The sequence below is a fragment of the Macadamia integrifolia genome, chromosome 11, assembly GCF_013358625.1.
Source record: "Macadamia integrifolia cultivar HAES 741 chromosome 11, SCU_Mint_v3, whole genome shotgun sequence".
NCBI classification, from domain to species: domain Eukaryota; kingdom Viridiplantae; phylum Streptophyta; class Magnoliopsida; order Proteales; family Proteaceae; genus Macadamia; species Macadamia integrifolia.
Genome location: NC_056567.1, coordinates 13396928 through 13412948, shown reverse-complemented (window position 1 = coordinate 13412948; position 16021 = coordinate 13396928).

The window sequence follows — 16021 nt, the reverse complement described above, 5'->3', positions numbered from 1 at the left end:
ATGTAAGGGGAGAAAAGACGAGAAGAAGAAGGAGAAAAGAGGAAGAAGAAGAGAATCAAGCTTGGAACTTGCCTCTTTCCATCTACACTTGCTCAACCAAGGTAGGTGGTTCATTTCCACCTTTCCCTCTTTATTTTATGTTATAAATAGATATAGTGTGGGTTTAAGACCGAATGTCGGAGCTTGGGGTTTGAATGGATACCTCTTTTTATTTTTGGGACCCCAATGCATATGCACCAACCTAAAAACCATGCTTGACAAGCTTAGGATAGGTGATTTGGTGGAGAAACCACTTACTAGGGTTTTGAATGGAGATTCTCCAATTCCACCGTTAGAATTGCGGTCTGATAGGTTTGAATGAAAGGTGGAGTGGCCCTTTAGAATCTCTATGGACCAAAAATGGCATAGGTAAGTATAACGCCCCAGTCCCATTAACCTTGCATTATATTGTCCTCTTTGGTCTATGGGCTTCAAGGCTTTAAAACGCATTATTCCACATTAAGGAAGCTAGAGGTTAATAACTAGTTCAGGAATCTCTTCTTAGGAGATGTGAGACTAAAGTTTGCACATCCGCACCGATCTCCCAAACTCCCTAGTACTTGCCATATTCTTGGTGAAGACACCTCACCGATCTCCCGAACGTATCCGGTACTTGCTGTATTCTTAAATGTTACAGTAAGTGGTGATTGGGATTTGAGCTCAAGATCAGTATTCGTATTGCCTCCATTATTTTTATTATCACCAATAGATCACTAATCCACCGGTGAGCCGGCGGACACTTTATCAAACTTCTGAAACTACTGTCCATGCTATCGGTGGGACCTGATCCACTAGTGACATCTACCGATGGGACTGTTTAGTTGGACTCAATTCAACAAGGTGAATGATCCACCGATGGGAACTACTGGTGGGCCCTGTTAAAGTATTCACAAGTCCAATTCTAGGACTTGTTGGGGATTTTTTTAGGGACCCTTTAAGATACATTTTAATACTTGAATTCCTTTGTAACTATGCCAAAGATATCCCTTTCAGTGAAGCCTATTGGGATATACTTTGGATGGAGTGTGATTAGGCGGCGGTCTCTGTTCTGATCCAGAGAAGGTTTATTCAGTGGTTTGTGCGGCAACATTGGATGTCCCTTCTTCAATATTTGGATTCAATTGAATAAAAAATGTCCCATTGTTTCAGGGAAGGACATCCAATTGCTTATTTTTTTGGCTAAGGTACCAACGAGATCTGCCACGTCTCTATTAACATGTGCCTCCCGACCTCAGTTCAGACAAACATAGAGGATGACTTCCTTAGCTGATCAAGATTTAAATTTATGTAATTATCTTGATTGGGTCGGTGTTAGAGTTTCTGATTTTTCATCTTGTATTTGTATTTTTTCTTTTTTACTTTTCCTCTTTTAATACAAATGATCTCTTAGCGAAAAAAGTGGCAAGCCTTTAGTCATGCTCCTAGAGCTAGTTCTTGTGTAAGGTAATGAAACGAAGGATGTTCTTTCTACTGCAACTCCTTGAAGTTACTGGAAATCTAAGTTAAAGAGAAGAAGTAGAAGAAAAGGAAGAAGGTCAAAATTTCTACAAGAAGTCCATAGTTTTTAGTACCCTTTCCTTAGCTACTTTCACCATCCCCATAGGTTAATATGACTAACTTGATCATTATTTTGGTGTATTTTTGTGAGGGTGTGATGGAGAGGGTAGTGTTGGGTGGGCAAGAAGAAGGATGGGAGTGGCGTAGAAACTTCCAAAAGAGGTGGGTGACATCCAGAACTTTTGCATAGTTATAAGATATGTATCACAATGAGATTTAACAGAACTTTAGTGTCTTAAACACCATGAGAAGTCCATATTTGATTACATATAGATTGTACTTGGGATGATTTTGACATCATGATATAATAATATTAATTATAGAATATCTTTTATTATGAAATAATGGGCCATAAAGTACTATTATGGACTATGAATATACACTTATTTACAATCACAGGGAAGATTAAGGGAACCTAAAGAATTAATATAAAATGACACTCTAAGGATGAACCTATAACCTAGAAAATTTACTCAAACTTAGTTTGACCATGTGAACCCTATAAAATTAAGAAAAAGAAAGTTTCAAGAACAAAAAAAATGTAAATTCTGAAATTAATGGGATTCTAATTATTGAGAAATTTCATATAGGTGACTGGTCTTGGAGTGGGACATAGCATGATCCTACTTTATTTTTCCAACAGAATAATCAACTTCTAACTTAACATATAATCAAAGATAGGCGACAACATGATTTATTCCACTTGCTTCAGACATGAAAATATGCATTATCATATCAATCATAAAAATGCACATAAGATATCATTGAATATATGAAGGAAGGTGAGCTATTAAAAGTGGATGTTGTGATGGAGTAGTTCTAACAGCTTATCTTCGCATCGGATTCTGCCAAGCTAGAGATGTTTACCATGTTAGAAAACCCTAATCTGAAGATGCAATGCAATTTACTTCTATTGGGTCTCATCATGCCTAGGGTCATATTTCTGATCAACTTTGTATTTCTTAATTTTTCTGACAAGTTTCCGAGCATCTCCGGTAATGACTAATAGCCACCCTCCAATGGGTTTGATTTTTAGCTCCTTATGAACTCGAACCAGTTTGAGTTCCTCAGCACATACTTTTACCTATGAACGGGTACCATCATCTAAAGGGAGAATAATGGCATTTATTGATGCGAAAGGGGCATGTGTTGGAACTTTATCTGCAGATAAATGTACATGCAAAGGAATTGAACTCGAACCCAAACTAGCCCATCTCTATCTAACAATGTGTGACTCCCTTAAACCATCTTTGTTCAACTATGTGTAGACACCAAATTTTGGTGTTCCCCAACCCTATTTAAAAAATAATAACTGGCAACAAAAGAGGGCCCATCAATAACCAAAAATAAAAATAAATCAATCAAAACAAAATAAGTGAGCTCTCTCTCACGTTGAGGTTGAGCTGGGAAGAAAGCAAAAAAAAAAAAAAAAAAAAAAAAAAAAAAAAAAAGAGAAAAGAAAAGGAAGGACAAAAAGGGCAAAATAGGAAGACGAAGAAGAGAAGAAAAAGAAAGGAAAATAAAAGAAAGAGAAGGGTAGAATAGGAAGAAGAAGGAAAAGATGGGAGAAGAAGAAAAAGGAGAAGAAAGAGGAGGAAGGAGAAGGAGAAGTAGAAGAGAGGGAAGGGACCAGCTCGAGCACGATCTGGCCTACTCTCTATCCTTTCCTCCAACTTTAAGGAAGGGGGGACCATTGGGGCTGCTTGGCTGAGTTGGCGATGAAGATTCGAGAAGAGATGTATGAAACGGTTACGGTGGAGAGGCTTTGATTCGGATGGTGGCAAGTGGAGAGAAAGACAGTTAGAAGAGAGAAGAAAAGGCTTTTTCATCTTTCGTTCTTGGCAAGGAGATCGGAGGAAGGCTATAAAGGGAGAAGGGGTTTCGGTACCCAAAAGGGGGGGGGGGGGGGCTGGTTCTTTTTTGGAGGCTGAGAGAGATCAGAGAGAAGGAAAGAGAGAGACCTCTGTAGAAACTCAACCCTAAAACGATACAGAAGATAATGAAAAAAAACAGAATAAACAATGCACATGGATTTTACGAGGTTCAGCAAGGTTGCCTATATCCCTAGTGAGATGAGATCTTGCTTCATTATCAATGGAGAATAGGGTTATGGCATTCGTCCTCAGACCTCTCAGTATTACTTGCATTACAGAGAAAGAAACCATCGTTACAAATATATAGCGAAAAAACTCTAATCCAGAAAGTACACAATTGCCCTCAAATAAAAAATCGAGTACTTTTTGGATTAAACTGTGACGGAATACAAGAATCGTATACCAACAATCTCCACCTTGGCTTGAATTCTGTCGAGTCTCCTGTAAAGATAACATGTAGAAGTTTTCATCCTCGTACCTCATCAGAGGTACAAACCCACACCTATTTTGCACGTCCCTCATCTTCAATAATGAATAATATTAATCAAGTCTAAATAGGACTCGAACTTCTCTCTAGTAACTAGCTTGATAAATATATCTGCAGGACTGAGATCTGTATGAATTTTTCTCAAGTGAATACTGCCTTCTGACACAAGCTCCTTGATCTTGTGAAATCTCACATCAATATGCTTTGTCTTTGCATGAAACACTTGATTCTTTACAAGATGTCTAGCACTCTGACTGTCATAATGTAATACTGTACCTCCTTGCTCCAACCTCAACTCACGAACCAGTCCTGCCAACTAGACTCTTTCCTTGGCAGCCTCAACTGCCGCTATGTACTCTACCTCTGTAGTGGACAATGGAACTGTGGACTAAAGCATCGTCCTTCATGAAATAGGTCTACCAGCCAATGTAAATACATACTCTATAGTAGACCTCCTCTTATCTAAATCATCAGTATAGTCAGAATCAATATAATCCACCAATTTTATGGAACATCTCATGCCACTAAACATGACACCTATATCTTTAGTCTTGTTCAAATATCTGAAAATCCACTTAATTGCATTCTAATGCTCCTTCCCTGGATTACTCATGTATCTGCTAATAGCACTAACTACATGAGACAAATTTGCCCTACTACAAACCATAGCATACATGAGACTCCCAACTGCACTAGCATAGGGGACTTGAGACATATGCTCCACCTCCTCATGTGTTGTAGGGCATTCTCTTTTAAATAACTTGAAGTGGTTAGTTAATGGAGTATTAACCGGCTTAACCTTTTTCATGTTAAAACGCTCTAGTACCTTTTCAATATACATCTTCTGAGTTACCCAATGTTTACCTGCATTTTTACCTCTAAGGATTTTTATACCAAGGATCTTCTTAGCAACACCAAAATCCTTCATCTTAAATTCAGCACTCAACAAAGACTTCAAAGAGACTATATCATGTTTATTCTTTGCAGCAATGAGCATGTCATCAACATAATAATGGAATTATCCCTTGACACTTTATAATAAACACAACTATTATATTCACTTCTTGTGTAGCTAATCTTCATCATATGGGAATCAAAACGTTTGTACCACTGCTTAGGATATTGTTTAAGACTATAAAGCTACCTATTAAGCAGACAAACATTATCTTTCTTTCCCTACACCTTGAAACCTTCAGGCTGCTCCATGTAAATCTGTTCCTCCAGGGTCCCCATGAAGAAATGCAGTCTTCACATCAAGCTATTCAAGCTCCAAATCATACATGGCCACCAAAGCAAGTAATACTCGGATCGAAGTGTGTTTTACCACTGGAGAGAATATTTCATTGTAGTCTATCCCCTCATTCTGTGTATAGCCCTTGACTACAAGCCTGACCTTATACCTTTCACATTCCTTCTCAGATATTGCCTCTTTCTTACGAAAAACCCATTTACATATAATGATTTTTCTTCCCTTGGGTTTTTTTATAATCTCCCAAGTCTTGTTCTTCTTTAGAGACTCTATTTTCTCCATCATAGCTGTTATGCACTTATCATGCTGTGCATCACTCAAAGCATCATAGTAGAAAAATGGATCACCTGTACCTACAGTGAGGGCATAGAGAACCATGTCCTCAAACCCATATCTCACAGGTGCTTTGTAAGTACGTTTCTCTTTACCTTTTACCATAGTATAGAAAACTTTTACTGCTTCCTATTATCCTGGTAAGTCACTAGATGACTCATTTTCTCTTGTTGTTTTTTATTCACCTAACTCCACCTGCATAGTAGAACCTTCTTTATTTTTATCAACTGCTTGTGAATTACAATTTGACTTCAACATATGAAACTCATCAAACACAACGTCCTTACTAACCACAATTTTCTGTAAACTTGGATCCCACAACTTGAATCCTTTTACGCCTTTCTTAAAACCAAGAAAGATGTACTGCTTATACTGAGTCTAACTTGGAATGTTGCTCACTCTCAACATGTGCATAGGCTAGACAACAAAATATGTTTAGAATAAAATAATCTACTAGTTTTCCTGTCTATACTTTTTCAAAAATTTTATAATCAATCGTCTTTGATGGAGACCTATTGATAAGGAAACATGCCATATTCACTGCTCTGCCCAAAATCTCTTGCTCAGCCCTACATTCAGTCTCATACTCTAAGCTCTTTCTAGAAGTGTTCTGTTCATCCTTTCAGTTACACCATTTTATTGTGGTGTCTTTGAAACTGTGAAGTGACGTATAATCCCTTCAGCTTTACACAATTCTAGAAACGACATGTACGTGTACTCCCCTCCATTATCTATTCTCAAGTACATAATTTTTTTTCTTGTCTTCCTTTCTACCTCAATCTTCCATTCCTTAAATTTAGTGAACATCTCACTCTTATGCTTCATGAAGTTGATCCAGACTTTTCTTGAATAATCATCAATAAATGTCACGAAGTATTCTACCTCACCTTTAGATTTTGTTATCGAAGGACCCTATACATCGCTGTGTACATAATCAAACACTCATTTACTCTTATGTTTTGCAGTTTTGAAATTAACCTTGCACTATTTTTCGAACACACAATTCTTGCAGAAGTTTAGTTTACAAGTTTTCACTTCCTTCAATAGTTTCCTTTTATGAAGCTCCATCAATCCTCTTTCTCGTATATGCCTTAACCGTACATTTCACAGATAGGTATCATCTGTATCAAATCGTGCATCTATAGTCACAGATGCTCCACCTGTAACAGTGCTCCCTACGAGTCTGTATAATTTCCTGTTAGCTGTCCCTTCACGACAACTATAATACCCTTAATAACTTTAAGAACTCCACCTTCTTCTATGTACTTACAACCATTTGAGTCAAGTGCCCCCAAAGATATTAAGTTTTTTCTTAATTCTGGTACATGTCTCACATCTGCTAAATTCTTACTATCCCATCAAACATCTTGATTTTGATAGTACCTATCCTAATGGTCTTGCATACAACATCATTCCCCATTAGGACAGAACCACCATTATATGGTTGATATGTATCAAACCAATCCTTATATGAACACATGTGATATGAACATCCAGAATCTAAAATCTAAGAATTAGAAGGTTGATTCTTACATGATGATATAGAGAGTACATCTCTATCATCTCTATCTGAACTGTCAACCACGCTAGCTTCCTTAGATGCCTTATCTATACCTTTCTTCTTCAAGTCCGCCTTCCTCTTCAAGTACTCTCTCTTCAGATGACCTTCCTTCTTGTAATAGTAACAAGAGACATTTGTCTTTGTCCCTTTTGATTTCGATCGACTCTTTCCAGATCTCTTTTAATTTGATCTCCCTCTTTCCTACTCCTTGTCACTTCTAAAAAGACCTTCTCCTTGAGATTTCATACTACTGGCCTTTTTTCTTGTATTATTAGACATGAGGGCAGCCAAGACTTCATCCATCTCTAGGGTCTCCTTCCCGTACAAAAGAGTCGTTACTAGATGATCATATGATTCAGGGAGCGATGACAGCAACAGTAACGCCTTGTCTTCATCCTCGATCTTAATCTCTAGGTTTGTAAGTTTACTTACGATCTGATTGAATATGTTAAGATATTCTAATAGATCTGTACATTCCTCCATCTATAGAGAATATAATTGCTTCTTCACGAATAACTTATTCATTAAGGACTTCGTCATGTAGATGTTTTCAATCTTTGCCTATAACTGCAATGCAGATTTGATATCCACAACATATTGTAGAGCATCATTAGAAAGATTCAATTGAATAGCACTTACTGTCTTTTCCTCCATTCTTCCCAATCTTCATTAGTAATTTTTACATGTTTCTTCGACCTCCCCAACAACGTTTTTGTCAAACTTTGTTGTATCAGAAGATCCTTCATCCTTTGACGCCTAAGGGTGAAATTGTTCTTCCCATTGAACCGCTCGATGTCGTACTTGACATTCGATGCCTTCCCTACCATCATGATAGTAAACCCTAGAAAACGAAAACCTAGAGCTTTGATACCAATTTGTAAAAATGCAACCCTGAAACGACATAGGAGATAATAGAAAAAAACAGAACAAACAATGCACACGGATTTTATGAGGTTTGACAAGGTTGTCTACGTCCTTGGTGACATGATCTCTTGCTTCACTATCAATGGAGAATAGAGTTGTAGAGCTCATCCTCACACCTCTCAGTATTGCTTGTATTACAGAGAAAGAAATCATCGCTACAAATGTATAGTGAAAAAACCCTAATCCGATAAGTACACAATTGCCCTCAAATAAAAAATTCGAGTAGGGGGAGCCTCCTGCTCCCTTGCAACCCCACGGCCTACTAACTGGCTAACAGGACCGCCGTCTTGCCTGGCGAGGCGCTGCACTAGTACTCCCTGGATTAAATTGTGACGGAATACAAGACATCGTACACCAACAACCTCAAGGTTGTGTTTCAGAGTCTTAGATCGCTAAAGAGGAGGAGAATTTCTTTGAGTTTAGGTTTACAAATTCGGAGCAAAGGTTTTTCTATTTTTTGGTTCCAGAAACACAGTTGCAGGGGGAGAATGAGAGTGAAAGGTTTTCATTCCTGGCTGCATTGTTGTTAAATCCTAATGTCATTAAGAGCAATCAAGCCGGATTGGGGATTCTTACCTGGGAGCCAATCAAGAATCAGCCAAGGGATATTCGATCTCTTTTCAGTTCATTTAGATCTCACTGGTGTAGGAGTTCTTGGCTGTTGTAGGTAGGATACTTCTCCATTCCTTTCTACGTGTAGCTGAGTCTATTTTCTTTCTTTACTATTCCGTGATATTTCTGCCGTGGCTGAATCTGTCTCATGTCTTTTACTATTGGAATGTTCAGTAGCTGATTATCTTTGTGCCCACATCATTTGTTACCATGGCTGGAATTTAATTTCACTTTCCTAGAAGCCTCTTTTGGATTTTTTGATTTCAGATTTAATATTGGTCCCTATGTAGCTCAATCTGTTCCTTATCTTTATTATCTCATGATATTTCTGCCATGGCTGAAACTATTTCTTGCTATCTTACTACTGGAATGGTTAATGACCGATTACCTATGTGCTCATATGGTTCCCATGTCATGATATCTCTGCCCTGATTGAGTGTCCTTCTTGATTTCTTTAACATTGAAAGCATCAGTGGCCCATTATCTCTGTGTACATATGGCTTAGTTTTTTTGGGATTTCTGATCTAATTTTTTTTTTAGAAAGTGCCATTGATCTACTCTGGGGATTATTTTACAGAACCTCATCCCCATTTGATTTGCTTTAGTATTGTGATGGCCGAACCTATTTCTACCATGTTTGAGTTTGCTTCTTGATTTCTTTAGCATTGAAATCAGTAGCGGCTGATTATCTCTTTGCTCATTTGGTTCCTATTTCTTGCCGTTTACTATTGGAATCTTTAATGGCCGAATACCTCTGTGTTCATATTTCTCATATCGTTACGTCATTGCTCCCATGTTTTAATCGTTTCTTTCCTTCCTTTAACATTGAAATCATCAGTAGCTGGTTACCTCTGTGCATATATTACTTGTCATCATAGATTGGTTCGGATTCAGAATCTACCATTCGCTACGCACCATATCTGTGGATTACTTTGTTATAAAACCCCAACCCTTTTTGAACCCCTTTCAATACTGTCATGGCTGAATCTTTTAGCCCATTTAAATTGCATTTAATTTGAGTTCACCAACCGATGGGGCCCAACTCTCATGTCATGCCCATCGACCGTATCATCATGGGTCACGGTCTATAGGCAGCATACTCTCCATTTCGGACCCCTCTCTCTACAACAAAAATTAAAATTGCCTTTGGGCCGCTTCACATATTATGGCCCATGGAGAGCCCATTTCGGGTTGTTCCTTAGGTTCTCACGTTTAGAATGGGCCGTTTTACATATTCGGCCCATTAAGTTGCCTACTTATCCTGGCTATATCCACTTTGGGCCCATCAATGGAGATGGCCCGACCCTTGTATGGGGAGCGTTGGTAGGTCACTTTGATTTCTGGATCGCCACATTCAAATTGTCTCGAAACGTTCTTTCTTTGTTTTCTTTCATTATACAGTTTCAAAAATAGTTTTCCTTTACTTTCCCTTTAAAAGAAAAAAAATCTATTTTCCTTTGAAAAAAGAGCACAACGCCACTTCACCATGGGCTTTGGCTATCTATTGGTCAAATGCTCGCGTATGTGAGGTTACATCAATATGGACCCTAGATTCCCCCCCAGAAAAAAACGATTTTTATTTTAAAACAAGAGTCCTCGGGCTAAGAGATCAACATCTCTTAAATCCAATTTGGTCACATCGATTTTTACATTAAAAATCGTTTTTCAAATCATTCTTTTGATCTTATGACATTTCCTCATTTTCTTTAGCACTGTCGGCCCATTTAGGTCCAAAACAGGATGAGTCCAAGGCTTTCGTTTAAATTTGTTTCAAACATGTCTTTTTCTCCCCCGGGGTCTAGTCCTTTCATGACTGGATTCTTTTTCCTAGGGCCTTACATTCCAATTTGTTTACAAATCAAAATTTTTATTTTGAGTCTTTTGTCTATTCATTTATTTTTGTTTAATGCCTAAGCAAGTCAAGAGATGTCTGGATTCCTACCTCGTAGCCTAGGATGTGCTAGCATATGATGGGCGTGGCTAGCCCACAATACCGACTCATAGCATAGGACCATCGGATCTATTCTATTCTAAGTGGCTGGAGGGTTGGCCCTTCATCTAGCCCAATTTCGATATGAAAACCCTGGATGTTGTATGTCTCTTCAGTTTGCCTAACATGTATTATTGGATGTTGTATATCTTTCAGTCCACTTAGCATGTATTGTCATCCTTTAATATGATTCTCCTGTACTCTGTTTATTTTTGAACTCGTTACTTCATATTCCATTATTATTTACTCTTTTTATGTCGTATACATGTCTTATTTGCACACAAAATACACACACAAATCCACCTTGACATTTTTGTGTCCAAACCTAGGAATTGGGTTAGGGCGAAACATCCGAACTCAACTTAGGTTAGACTTAAACCTATGGCCTAGGTGGGTGGGTTCGCCCGCCTGTGACCGCCCACCTGTTGGTCAAGACTTAGCCAAACGATTGAGATTTCGATAGAATTCGACTCTCGGTATGTATCTCACTCTCGCCACAAGATATATAATACGTATACACTTTAGGATATGGCTACATACCAGCATTACCCATACATGGCCTTATGATACGTGCATGTACACGGCTTAGGTACACCCGTCTCCTTTGGAATTGACTCGGACTTGTCTGACCAACCTGTGTTCAAAGTCACTCTTACCATCATGGACCATAGGAATCCGCCTTAACCCTCTCTGGTTCGGGTCCTGCATAGTTAAACCGGGTCAACCGTGTAAGTAAACCAAGTTTTAAAAATAGGGTATCACAACTTCGGTACCTGGTAAGCCCCTATTAATCCTCCATAATACCACTATTTTTTCGCTAAAAAATCATATATATTAAAAGAAGAAAAAAAAAAAAAATAGAATACAAGCTAGATCAAACCCTTGGAGGAGGGTTTTATCTCGACATCGGTATCCCCTAAACCTCAGTCATAGAAAAATCCCCAATCTTGTTCCATCAGACGATAGGATTAGCCAATACATAAACTCCTATTGGCAAGGCCTATAGCACCGGGTGGTTGTCCTAGCCCGATGCATTCTATCATGATACATACCATATCACAATCATACTCACACACCCCGTGGGATGCAGTGCCAAAACCTAACCTTTGGCTACCCTGTACCCCACACTCACACACTAAGAGCATGTAGTGCCGGAACCAAACCTTCGACTACCCTACATCCCAATCTCCACAACATACTCACAAATACCCTGGGCATGTAGTGTCAAAACCCAACCTTTGGCTACCCTGCATCCATTCATCCACACACACACACAAACATATCAATATGCATATTTAACATCCACAACAAAGACAAAGTATATAATGCAATGCAAATGTGTAACACCCCACCTCCACTCACCTGAAGGCTAGTGACATAGACACACACACGTGTCCACAATCCATCCAGGATCCGTAATACAGTACTTTAAGTTCATAAAGCTATGAAATGATTCTACAATCACATAGATAATAATAATAATCAAAATATACACAACTGGTGATGTCTAATGGTATTTGCTATATTTAACAAAAGAAGGTTTTCACAATGGAATCAAAATTATAATTATGCCCCTAGGGTTACATTTGATATATACACAAATAAAATAAAAAATAGAAGATGATACTCTCATCCTCAATGTGCTCCAAATGCACAGTCATTACATACGCATCTGTCCTCGTACGTAGCTATCTCCTAGTCCCAAAGGTCACCTCTATAGAGAGCCGGCACCTTAGCCCTCGACTCTGGATGATTACTTGAATCCACATCTAAAAAGGGTGCAACAATAGGGGTGAACTTCCATAAAGCCCAATGAGGGGTACACACAAACATTCACAACCATTCATGCAATACAACAAATATAAATGTCTAGCCAAAACAAATAAATGCAATTAGATGGATCCAATTATTATTAAACAATTTTAAGTAACAGATTCTAAGTCCAAAATGGGTATTAGTGCTACTACAACATAGGGAATATCCCTGGTCTCGGAAATCCCTCGTCCCGAAAAACCCATCAGTCATTCAACGATATACGTTAGTTGTGAGTCAGGAGCTTGCAGGTTCTAGTCCAGAGAAATCCCTTCGGTCCTGTATGTCCCTAATGAGTAATCCCACACTATAGTCTCAGTCCTGGTCTAGAGAACCCCTTCGGTCACCCGTACTGTGAGATAGCTAGTACCTCATCCCCTACTGGCAAGAGTTGTAGCACTCGGGTTATGTTTCCTAGACCAATGCAATCTAACATGATTACGTCACATCATAAACAAACTCACACACCCCGTGGGCGCACAATGCCAAAACCAACTTTCAACCACTACTAGATATTCTCTAGTATAAATAGTACTTATTGTGTTTTTCTTTTTTCTCATTTAATACATTAAAGAGTGGGTTAGAAGAGTAAAAAAGAGAGAGAAAAGAAAGGAAGAAAAGAGAACGAAGAAGAAGAAAGGAAAAGAAAAAGAGGAAGAAATGATTTTAAGCAACACCGAGGTTCGATCTTCTCATTCTGGCACCGAAAATGTGATCCCCAACACGAGACCTAAGATTTGAGGTGAGCGAAGGTTATACTTCTTAAACTTTCACAAAACCCCAAGTGAAACCTTTGATTTGGGTAGAGTTCCTTGAGATCTTGTTAATCCCACTTGAGATGATGAATCTAAGGTTTAATAGAGAGTCTATGTGTTGATTTTGAAGGTTTAAAGAAGTGTTTACAAGATTTGAGAAGCATTGGTGATTTCTTGAGTTAAGAGGTGATTTTGGGATTTTGGAAGAGTTCTTGAGCAAAGAAGGTAAGATTGCTTTTCAATCTTTAAATCTAACTTAGATCGAGGTTAGAATCATCTTATAAGACCTTAGATGTATGAAAAATGTGATTGGAACAGCCCCATTTGGTTTTCCCAAGGTTGAGGAGCATTTCAAAGGAGAAAACCAATTTTTATCCCCACAGGTGGGCGAAGACCGGTGGGCGAAGCTGCCCGCCTGTTGGGGCAGAACCTTAATTCCAACAGGCGGACGAAGACGGGCGGGTGAACTTGCCTGCCTGAGGGGGCCCACCGATTGAATCGACGGGCTATCTGGCCCACACGTTGGCCCACCAGTCAGATTTTTAAGCCCAAATAGGCCCAAAACAGGCGGGTAACCTTCTTTTAAGATTTTAAACATGATTTAAACATCAAACCTCGTTAGTTTTCCAAGGTGGTGAAATGCTAACCCCATTCGTATATGATCAGTTCCACTAGAAATTACATTTCTCACGCTCCGCCCGTGCCGAACGTGAGCTTTTGTACCCAACAGGTAAGTGGGGAGAGGTCATTTGACTTTAGTTTAAGCTTGTTTTTGCATTATTAAATTGTATCTAGACTAGCCATGTCATCATGCAAATTATGTGTTGATTAGTCATCCTCGTATGCCATTCGCACGCATTGCTTGTGCATTCTAAACAAGTGATTTGTGAAATATGTGTTGTGTTTTACATTCTTAATGCTAAATGATTGATGTACTTATGTGATGAATGGTTGGATTACTGTGCATGATGCATTATTAGACTATATGTCATAGTCGGTTTGAAAACGAGTGCATTGGTGGCCCGTGGTATGGGACATGGTGGCACTATGCAATCGTACCTTAACATATAGGAGCATGCGGCTTAGGATTATCATTCCCTGTGCTATGAGCCTTCCCAACAGGGGTTGAGGTGTTGGGTTATCACTTAGGGGAAGCATTGGTCACGATTGTCGAGTCACTATGGCGGTTAGATATACGCCCGGCTAGTCATTAGGGCAGTCGGTAACCTCAGTGATATATTCAAGAGGTCCAATCGTACTACTTTTAAATTGCCAGGGTCGACACCTTTACATTTTTATCATTTACTTTTATGTTGAGAGCCGGTGGTCGACATGCTTTACTTTTCTGAGTACTCACGGTGGGCCTTCTTCGACAACCCTATGGGCGCATCGCGGGATGGAGTTCGCGACTCGAACTCGGGGCATATGCGCACTGTGGTTGTGAGTAACACATAACCTAAGACTTAGTAATGTTGTATAGGTGGATAAGATTAAAATGAATTACATTGCATATAGCGCATATGGATGTGAATGTTTGTGTGGTCTTTCTTCCCACTTACTAAGCTAGTGAGCTCATCTCACATGCACATCTCTTTTAAATGATTTTACAGGTCACCCGCCTGAAGATCAGGAGTCAGGTCCCACAGTCGAGTTTTCTATTGAGGATTGGTGGGTCCCTGAGGACTATGAGCACGGTGTTGATTGCATGTGCGAGGGCTGTGCTGTGGGACCGCAGTAATGACACCGTATAGGATTTTGCTTTTTGATTTTTTTAAGACCTCCCCTTTTGTGTACTTGATACGTAAATTGTTATTCTTTTTATGTAAATTTCATGCCTGCGGCCCACATGTACTTAGCTATATACTACAATTTGGATATCAAGTATATTGGGGATATTTACAGGTAATTTAAGTCTTCCGCTGAACTTTTGAACACTTATCTTAGATGTGGGTATGCTGCGGTGGGGTACTGTATCAGATGATTCTAGTAGGTTGGGTTAACCAGAGTTAACTCGGTCAGCAGTCTGATTCTGTGTGAACGGGGTTTGACAGAAGTAGCCATGTAGGGACCGGTATGCTCCTAACTGGCAAATAGCTTGTATCCTTGGGGATCGATAATATATATACATGACTTGGGATACCACCTATGTTGCAATAGCACTGATACCCATTATGAAATTAGAATCTATTGATTAGAGTTGTGTGATAATAAACCAAATCAAGACATTGCATTCATTTAAGCGCATTCATATTGATGTGCTTGATGGCAATGCACTATACTTTTCTCCTTTTCTTTATTTTTTTATACTTTATAAAATCTAATTTTCTAGCAAAAAAAAAAGGGCATTCATATTAATGTGTTTGAGCATTGCTGTTAATTGCATTTTATATGTTGTTATGATTGCTTGTGTGTCCACCTCTCACTGGGCTTGATGAAGCTCAGCCCATTTGCTGCACCATTTTTAGATGGTGATCCAAGGAACCATCCTGAGTCTATAGTCATGAAGTCGGCCCTCTACAGAGAATATCTTTGAGTTGAGGAGCTGACAATGCACAAGGTAGATTGTGTATGTGATGAATGTGCTTTTGAAGCACATTGAGGATGGTAGTATTCATATTCTCTTTTTATTCTTTTGATGTACATATCTGGTGTACCCTAGGGGCATCATTGTAATTATGATCCATTATGAAAAATTCTTTTGTGTAAATATGGTATTTATCATTAGAATTCACCAGTAGTGTCACTTTATTGACAATTATTGTGATACCCTACTTTTTAAACCTGGTTTACTTACATGTTAACCCGGTTTAACCATGCAGGACTCGAAC